At 43.4% G+C, this 8,121-nt stretch overlaps 1 pseudogene; it reads left to right on the forward strand.

The window, feature by feature from the left end:
- The first annotated feature begins 4,004 nt into the window (after positions 1-4,004).
- Positions 4,005-4,129, forward strand: LOC122550402 (5S ribosomal RNA; annotated as a pseudogene).
- The last annotated feature ends 3,992 nt before the right edge of the window (positions 4,130-8,121 follow it).

The following is an 8,121-nucleotide window of genomic DNA, read 5'->3' on the forward strand; positions in this document are numbered from 1 at the left end:
TCCTCAAAAGACAACTCATTCATTCCAGTTGTAATAAACCTCCCTGCCAGTTCCAACTTATTTACCTTCTTCCTTAAATAAAACCAAAGCTGCACACAGTATGAGATGTTTTCTTACTAATGCCCTACATAACTTAAAAGTAGCATCTTTGTTTAATGTTCCATTCCTCTTGCAATAAAAGGCAACAGCCCATTAGCCTTCTTGATTACATGCTGTATCTTATGTTAATGTTGGAACTTGCACACCAGAATTCTACAATCACTCTCATTTAAGTAACACTTTGTTTTTTCATTCTTCCTACTAAAGTGAATAATTTCACCATATCTCATCTCATTTGCTGCCAGCTTTTTGCCCAACTACTGAATCCATCTTTATCTACAATCATGTCGTTTACACCATATGCTATCTTACTTATCACGGCGTCAACTGCAAACTTATCTACAAGACATGCCCCCTCCCCATCTGAGTCACTGATGCATTCTATAAAAAGTAGACACCCCAACACAGACAGCTACAAAACTCCATTCATCACATCTTGCCAAACTAATTCATTCGTACTCTTTTCTGTCAGTTAATAATAATCTTTGATGCAAAGGTGATAACAAAATTGCTTGGCTTATGTCCAATATATCAAAGGCTGAGCATGGATAGCAGGTGGTGAGAATTTCCAAATCACATGCAATCTCATTTTAGTCTTCCATTTCGTCAGATGTGTAAAATTCTACTTTTCACTCAGTAAGAAATAACGAGACGTAACGGTGTTTTCTGTTCTTGTTGGATGAGTCGAGATGGGGCAAATGACTTCTCGTGAGCTAAAATGACTCCACGCGGAGCTTTTATCAGCACGAATTCGCACTTTGATTTAAAGCGACGTGGATGGGTAAAACAAACCAAATATCTATGTCATCTGGGACTCCCCATTCCCATTCTCAACCCTCTTCCTTGGTCAGGACAAATCCAGTTGTGTGAACGGTGTTACATTTGTAAACATGGAGTCGGCGGCCCCCGGATATTCCTCAAAGGCCAGAAATCAATTTATGGACGTGTTTATGGTGGACGTGGCATTGGCTAACCGGACAAGTTACAAAAAAGTAACGAATTTACAAAAGTTAAAGAACAACTAGTTTCAAAGCTAAACTAAAACCTAAAGTCAATGAGGTGGGACTATGTGTACAAAATTAAAAAAAATCTCCCCAACAGCCTCGCAACAATTTATCGTCGCGAACCCCAAGAATATTCACGAGTCCAAACCGCCATTTAACGGCGTCGAGAGACGGCACTCTGTCTCCCGCGGCTCTCAAGAACATGGCACGTGCTTTAAGGATTTTCGACTAATAGCTTGTTAAAAGTTAACTAACATATTATGGCAACCACCTAGTCAACATGGAGACTGATCGCGAGTTATTTCCCGCCTGTTGCTTTTACCATTTCAGCCATGTTCCTCAATTACATCCAATACTGCCTCCCAACAACCAGACGTTCGGCAAGAGGTGCCTCCGTCACGCCTACTATTTATATGCTGCATCCATTCAACACCATCCAGCAGGGGTAGTCCAAGCGCTTTTACCAAATCATCCGAAGATTAATAACTGTTTAACGTCTCTACAAGTAGTCAATGCACTCATAATAAATCTAAAAATATGTTACAATGTGAAACACTATAACGTCCATTCAAAATGCCAATTGTTTAATTTTAATAAAGTGTCGGATGCCAGTGTATCCCTTCTTGGTAGAGTCCAAGCTAGCGCGCTCTCTCAGTCAACAGGCGCGTGGAGTGAAGTTCGAATGCGAAGGCCGCCATTTTGTTGAATGAAGAACCGTTTAACGGACAAAATGTTTAAAGTTGGAGGGAGAGAGGGAAATAAAGTGCTCAGTACCAACACTGGATTCTCAGTTCCTGGAATGGGTTCCGAATTAATAAGTTCAGTCTTGTTCCCTTATTTCAAAATCGGAAGTCATAAGGATTGGAGCTGTCCCCCTGCGATTAGAATGAAAGATTATAAAACATAAAATTCAAGATGAGCTATGAACGTGTCAGCCTGATGTTAGGTGTCGGTCTAATTTCAAGAGTTGGGCACTGATAGTTTTGAACCTTTCGCGCTGCTTTTTGTAGATCATGTAGATTTATCGCGACAGCCGCTTAACTTGTAGAGTTTGAACTTTTCAAAATAGGTGAACAGCGACAGGGTTTATGAGAATTGAAAGTGTCTAAAATCGACTGAAGCAAAAAAAACTTGATGTCAGAAGTTGATATCAAAACGGAAGATGTTGAAAGTAGCAGATCGAATACCAATTTGTGGAGAGGGGGAGAAGTTATAATTTTACGTCGACGACGACGTCTCTGGACATCACATTTTTGGAAAATTTGATGGCATTGGCAGGATACAGAAAAGAATTACTAGAATGATTCCATTGTGTGAGAAACAAAGCTCGCACACTTCAATAATTGCAGTCCGAGACAAAATCTGAATCAGTAGTGTCCTTTATTTTACTCTTGCAAGAGGGTGTGATGTCCAGTGTCTATAAAGCAAGGGACATACACACCCCAAATTCAATTAATACACAACATTTATATAATTTGGTTTCTTTTGTTTTACATTGCTCCTCCCCTGTTTACATCTTCCACTTCCCGAAGACCGGCACCCATTATCATGTTTATCTCTTGCCTTATCCGGCCTTGTCTGTAACAAAATGCTTAATTCTGGCCTCACAAGGCCGTTTGACCTCATCCCGCTGTAGATCATTGTTAGGCATATTCTTCCTTCACCATTATCTACTCCCTCCATCTTACCTTCCCCTGATCCTTATGACCCTTTTAATTGGGGTTTGTTCCTGTGTTTCTGTAAAAGTGGGAAACAGATGTTTATACCTACTGTTTGTAGGTATAGCTTAACTTAGCTTAAGCGTATCTAGCTTAACTTCCTCTCCTCACAGCATCTTATCTATTCGCCTGTAATATCTACCATTGTTTTGCAGTCACGTTTCATTCTGCCATACAATTTTAGCTAATACAAAAACAATTATTTATTTTCTCCACAGTTTCCATTCTTGTTGACTCAGCTCTTGGCTAAAACAATTACACACTGGTGTGAGTTCATTTACTTTGTATAAGTAAATGGAATTGCAGAAGTAACACTATTTTTCCCATATCCCACAATTTCCCCTTTTTCTTTAATTACCATTTGTTATCTTCTGCAATTTTTCTTTTAAGCATCGCCCCCGAAATTTGCAAGCATCATTCCGGAGATTTCATCCATCTTGGTCTCACTCATCCCCTCATTATTTAGTCGATAAAGTTCCTCTGCCTGATTCCCTTTTAGGGGCATTTGTTTCATCAAGGCTGTTTCAATCAGTCTTTGGGTGAGTGCTCATATACAGGGTATGATACCACAGCCAATGGCCACCAATACCCCGACTACTACTATCAGGGAAGTTACGGCAATACTAGTCTGAAAAAAAAACGCCTGATCTCGGAAGCTAAGCAGACTCAGGCCTGGTTAGTACTTGGATGGGAGACCGTCTGGGAATACCAGGTGCAGTAGGCTTTTTGGACCTGGCCATTAACAGGATCAGGCAACGGGCCATGGAGAGGGTTGTTAGGGCCGACTGCCTGCCCCTCTTCAGCGGTTACGTTAGAGCCCGGGTGTCCTTGGAGAAGGAGCACGCGGTGTCGACCAACACCCTGGAGTTGTTCAGGGAGAGGTGGGGGCTGCAGATTTCTCCCTCCAACTCTATTTTGATTTAGTCCCTACCCTCCCCTTCAATGTTTTTGATCTCACATCACTGCCCTTTGATGTGAAGGGCAGTGTTTGTCACTGGCCACCCGGGTGTTTTCCTATCTTCCTTGTGGTGGAATTTGAATAAAGATTCGTGCACTTTGTGCCTTTCACTGTGTCTCACACGTATACACACACACCATGGGTGCTGGGGAAAACATAAGCACTACCGCACTTAGGTGGTAGTGTGGGGGTAGAAAAAAAAGAAGAAAAAAAATCTATCAGGGAAGTTACGGCCATACTAGTCTGAAAAAAAAACCGCCCGATCTCATCTGATCTCGGAAGCTAAGCAGACTCAGGCCTGGTTAGTACTTGGATGGGAGACCATCTGGGAATACCAGGTGCAGTAGGCTTTTTGGGCCTGGCCATTAACAGGATCAGGCAACGGGCCGTGGAGGGGGTCGTTAGGGCCGACTGCCTGCCCCCTTCCGCGGTTACGTTAGAGCCCGGGTGTCCTTGGAGAAGGAGCACGCGGTGTCGACCAACATCCTGGAGTTGTTCAGGGAGAGGTGGGCGCCGCAGGGAGTGGAGTGCATTATTTCTCCCTCCAACTCTATTTTGATTTAGTCCCTACCCTCCTCTTCACTGTTTTGATCACACAGCACTGCCATTTGATGTGAAGGGCAGTGCTTGTCACTGGCCACTCGGGTGTTTTCCTATCTTCCTTGTGGTGGAAATTGAATATAGATTTGTGCACCTTGTGTCTCTTACTGTGTCTCACATCCACACACACACACCATGGGTGCTGGGGAAAAATAAGCACTACCGCCTAACTGTGGGGGTTTAATTTAAAAAAAACTATCAGGGAAGTAAGGATAGAAACCACCACCCCCTTCCATTTTCCAAACCATGATTCAAGCCATCCCGTGAGAGATGTGTCTACTCCTGAATTCTCAGCCAGTTCCTCTGCTAAGGTAGTCAATCCCCTTAAGGCCCGAATAATTGAACCATCAGGTGCAGTGTTATTAGGAATAAAGGTACAACAGCTTCCTCCTAACATCACACACACATCCCCTTTTTCTGCTAAAATCATGTCAAGGGCCATTCTGTTTTCCCATGCCATCCTACTTGTCGCATCAAGCTGTTCTGATATTCCTTTAACCGCATCTCTTGTATAATTTATAAATCGCTGTTGATTATAGAAAATGCAATTTATCCAATCTACATTTTTATTAATTGTTACCCACCAAAAGAGAGTTGACTCAAAGCCTGCTGCAATCTGGTTACGAGCCTTGAATTCATCAGGTACTCCCCTAGGGACTCCAACCGAATCGAGATAAATCCTGTCATCAAAAGAAGTGTCTAACAGTAATCTCTTACCCCTTCCCTTTTTCCCTACTATCTTTTCCTTCTCAAATGCCAGGGTAAATGGAATCGCCAATAGTACAATTGGACATATCCCTCTCCAATCCGGAGGTAGCGTGGGTCTCAATATTTTGCCTCCACAGTACCACCACAGATCTGCTCGGGGAACCTTTAGTGCTGAGTAGTTCCCTCCCTTCTCCGTTTCGGTAACATTATTAATCTCTGTACATAGTTTCAGCTCCCCCAAATCTCTAGACCGACTTGTACCTCGTCTACGCACACACGACGTGTGATTTCCAACTGCGGCAGAAAATGTGGGGGGTACTTTTGCATCTTTCTTCTCCAAGGGAGGGAACATCAGAGATAGGGAGGTACAATTCCTATCATTCCATGCAGCCTCATCCTGATACAGGGCTATCATACATTTCATGCCCTTCCTGTCTCGCTCCGGGCGGAAAGGCAACCTCCTGGGCCACTGACCTACCGGAGGCACATGCATAGCAATTGCTTTTGTTCAGACATTTTACAGTATACTTTACCCATTCAACCCAGGCATTTGCATCCCCATACCCAGTTTCTATTTCGATAGTCTGTTTCAAGTCTTTTACCTCTATAATTTTTACTACTTTAGGATCATCGGGAGGGGTGAAAGGTTGTATCTTATTACCCAGTAGTTCTACCCGTTTTCCCTGTCCTACGCTAATTCGAAAAGAGCAGCCCAAAAAATCCTTCCCATTTGCTTTCATTTCTATCCTTCCCATTTGCTTTCATGTCTGAGTGTGGCTGTTGGTTTGTGTGCTGTTATAAGTCCTAGTGGTCGCAGTAGTCTGGCTGTCACTTCAGAGATGTTCTTGATGTATGGTAGTGTGGCTAGTCCTTTGGGTTGCAGCATATCCTCGTTCCGTTGTCTTTCCCTTAGGCATCTGTTGATGAAATTGCGAGGATATCCGTTTTTGGCGAATACCTTGTATAGGTGTTCCTCTTCCTCTTTTTGCAGTTCTGGTGTGCTGCAGTGTGTTGTGGCCCTTTTGAATAGTGTCTTGATGCAACTTCGTTTGTGTGTATTGGGGTGGTTGCTTTCATAGTTCAGGACTTGGTCTGTGTGTGTGGCTTTCCTGTGTACCTTGGTGGTGAATTCTCCGTTTGGTGTTCTCTGTACACTCACGTCTAGGAATGGGAGTTGGTTGTCCTTTTCTTCCTCTCTCGTGAATCTAAGGGAAAGACAATGGAACGAGGACATGCCGCAACCCAAAGGACTAGCCACACTACCATACATCAAGAACATCTCTGAAATGACAGCCAGACTACTGCGACCACTAGGACTTATAACAGCACACAAACCAACAGCCACACTCAGACAACAACTCACCAGAACGAAGGACCCAATACCCAGCATAAGCAAAACTAATGTAGTGTACAAAATTCCATGCAAGGACTGCACAAAACACTATATAGGACAAACAGGAAGACAGCTAACGATCCGCATCCACGAACATCAACTAGCCACGAAACGACACGACCAGCTATCCTTAGTAGCCACACACGTAGACGACAAGCAACATGAATTTGACTGGGACAACACTACCATTATAGGGCAAGCGAAACAAAGAACAGCCAGGGAATTCCTAGAAGCATGGCACTCATCCACAAACTCCATCAACAAACACATCGACCTGGACCCAATATACCGGCCACTACAGCGGACAGCTGAAACTGACAACCGGAAGTGGCAGGGACAGGCCACGATAAATGCCGGAGGAAACACCACAGAAGCGCTTCACAGGAGGCTCCCAAGCACTGAGGATGTCACCTAGACAGGGGACGAAACGTTTGCAACAAAAACTTCCAGCTCGGCGAACAGAACCACAGCAACAAGCACCCGAGCTACAAATCTTCTCACAAACTTTGACCAGTATATACTTGTTTAAAAACAAATCTTTAGGTTCGGGAATTGGCAATTCTCCATTCGTTCCCAGGTAAGGTAATCCAAATAAGATTTCATAGGGGGATAGTCCCAAATCTTTCCTTGGGGCTGTTCGTACTCGCAAGAGAGGTATAGGTAAGCATTTGGTCCAAGGGAGTCTGGTTTCTATTATCAATTTAGAAAGCTGTCATTTGAGTGTTTGGTTCATTCTCTCAACCCTTCCCGATGATGGCTGGTTCCATGGAGTATAGAACTCCCAGGAAATTCCCAACCCTTTCATTACCCCCTGTAACACTTTAGAGGTAAAATGAGTGCCTTGGTCGGAATCTATATGGTTCACTAGCCCATACCGGGGAATTATGTGCTCCAATATTGTTTTAGACACCCCACTCGCAGTGGCAGTAGTTAAGGGGTATGCCTCAACCCAACCGGACAAATGATCTACTATGACCAACATATATTTTAGTCTTCCTACTCTGGGTAGTTCAGTATAATCTACTTGTATACTCTGGAAGGGTCTCAATCCTGGGTCTCTTCCTCCCGGGGTCTGTTTTCTCAAGACTTTCTTATTTACCTTTCTGCATATTACACATCCCTCACATATTTGTTTAGCAATTTTATATATTCCTTTACATCCATATTCCCTAAGAACTAAATCACACATTGCTTGTACTCCCCAATGACTGCCTTGGTGTAGGATGGCCATAATCTCTCACGTCATCATTTTGTTTAACATTTCCCTTCCATCAGGTAACCTCCAATGCCCATCTGCTGTTTTTACAGTCCCTAAATCTCTCAATTCTTTTTCTTCGCTTTCAGTAAATATAGGAGCTTCCCTAGGACCTGGGACAGTAGGTATTAGGGAATGAATCACCACTTCTTGTGGGTTCAGGGTGGCTTCCCTAGCCACTTCATCGGCTAATCTATTCCTCCTAACTTCTGGTTCATTTCCTTTCTGATGGCCATTTACGTGCACTACTGCTATTTTTCGGGGGAGTAATAGAGATTCCAAGACCCATTTAATCAATTCTGCATATACTAATTCCTTCCCCTGGCTATTGATCAGTCCTCTTTCCTGCCATATCTTTCCGAAAGTGTGCACAACACCAAATGCAT

Source organism: Chiloscyllium plagiosum, unplaced genomic scaffold (genome assembly GCF_037043375.1).
Source record: "Chiloscyllium plagiosum isolate Xiang-an unplaced genomic scaffold, Cpla_swu_hap1 HiC_scaffold_5, whole genome shotgun sequence".
Taxonomy (NCBI): domain Eukaryota; kingdom Metazoa; phylum Chordata; class Chondrichthyes; order Orectolobiformes; family Hemiscylliidae; genus Chiloscyllium; species Chiloscyllium plagiosum.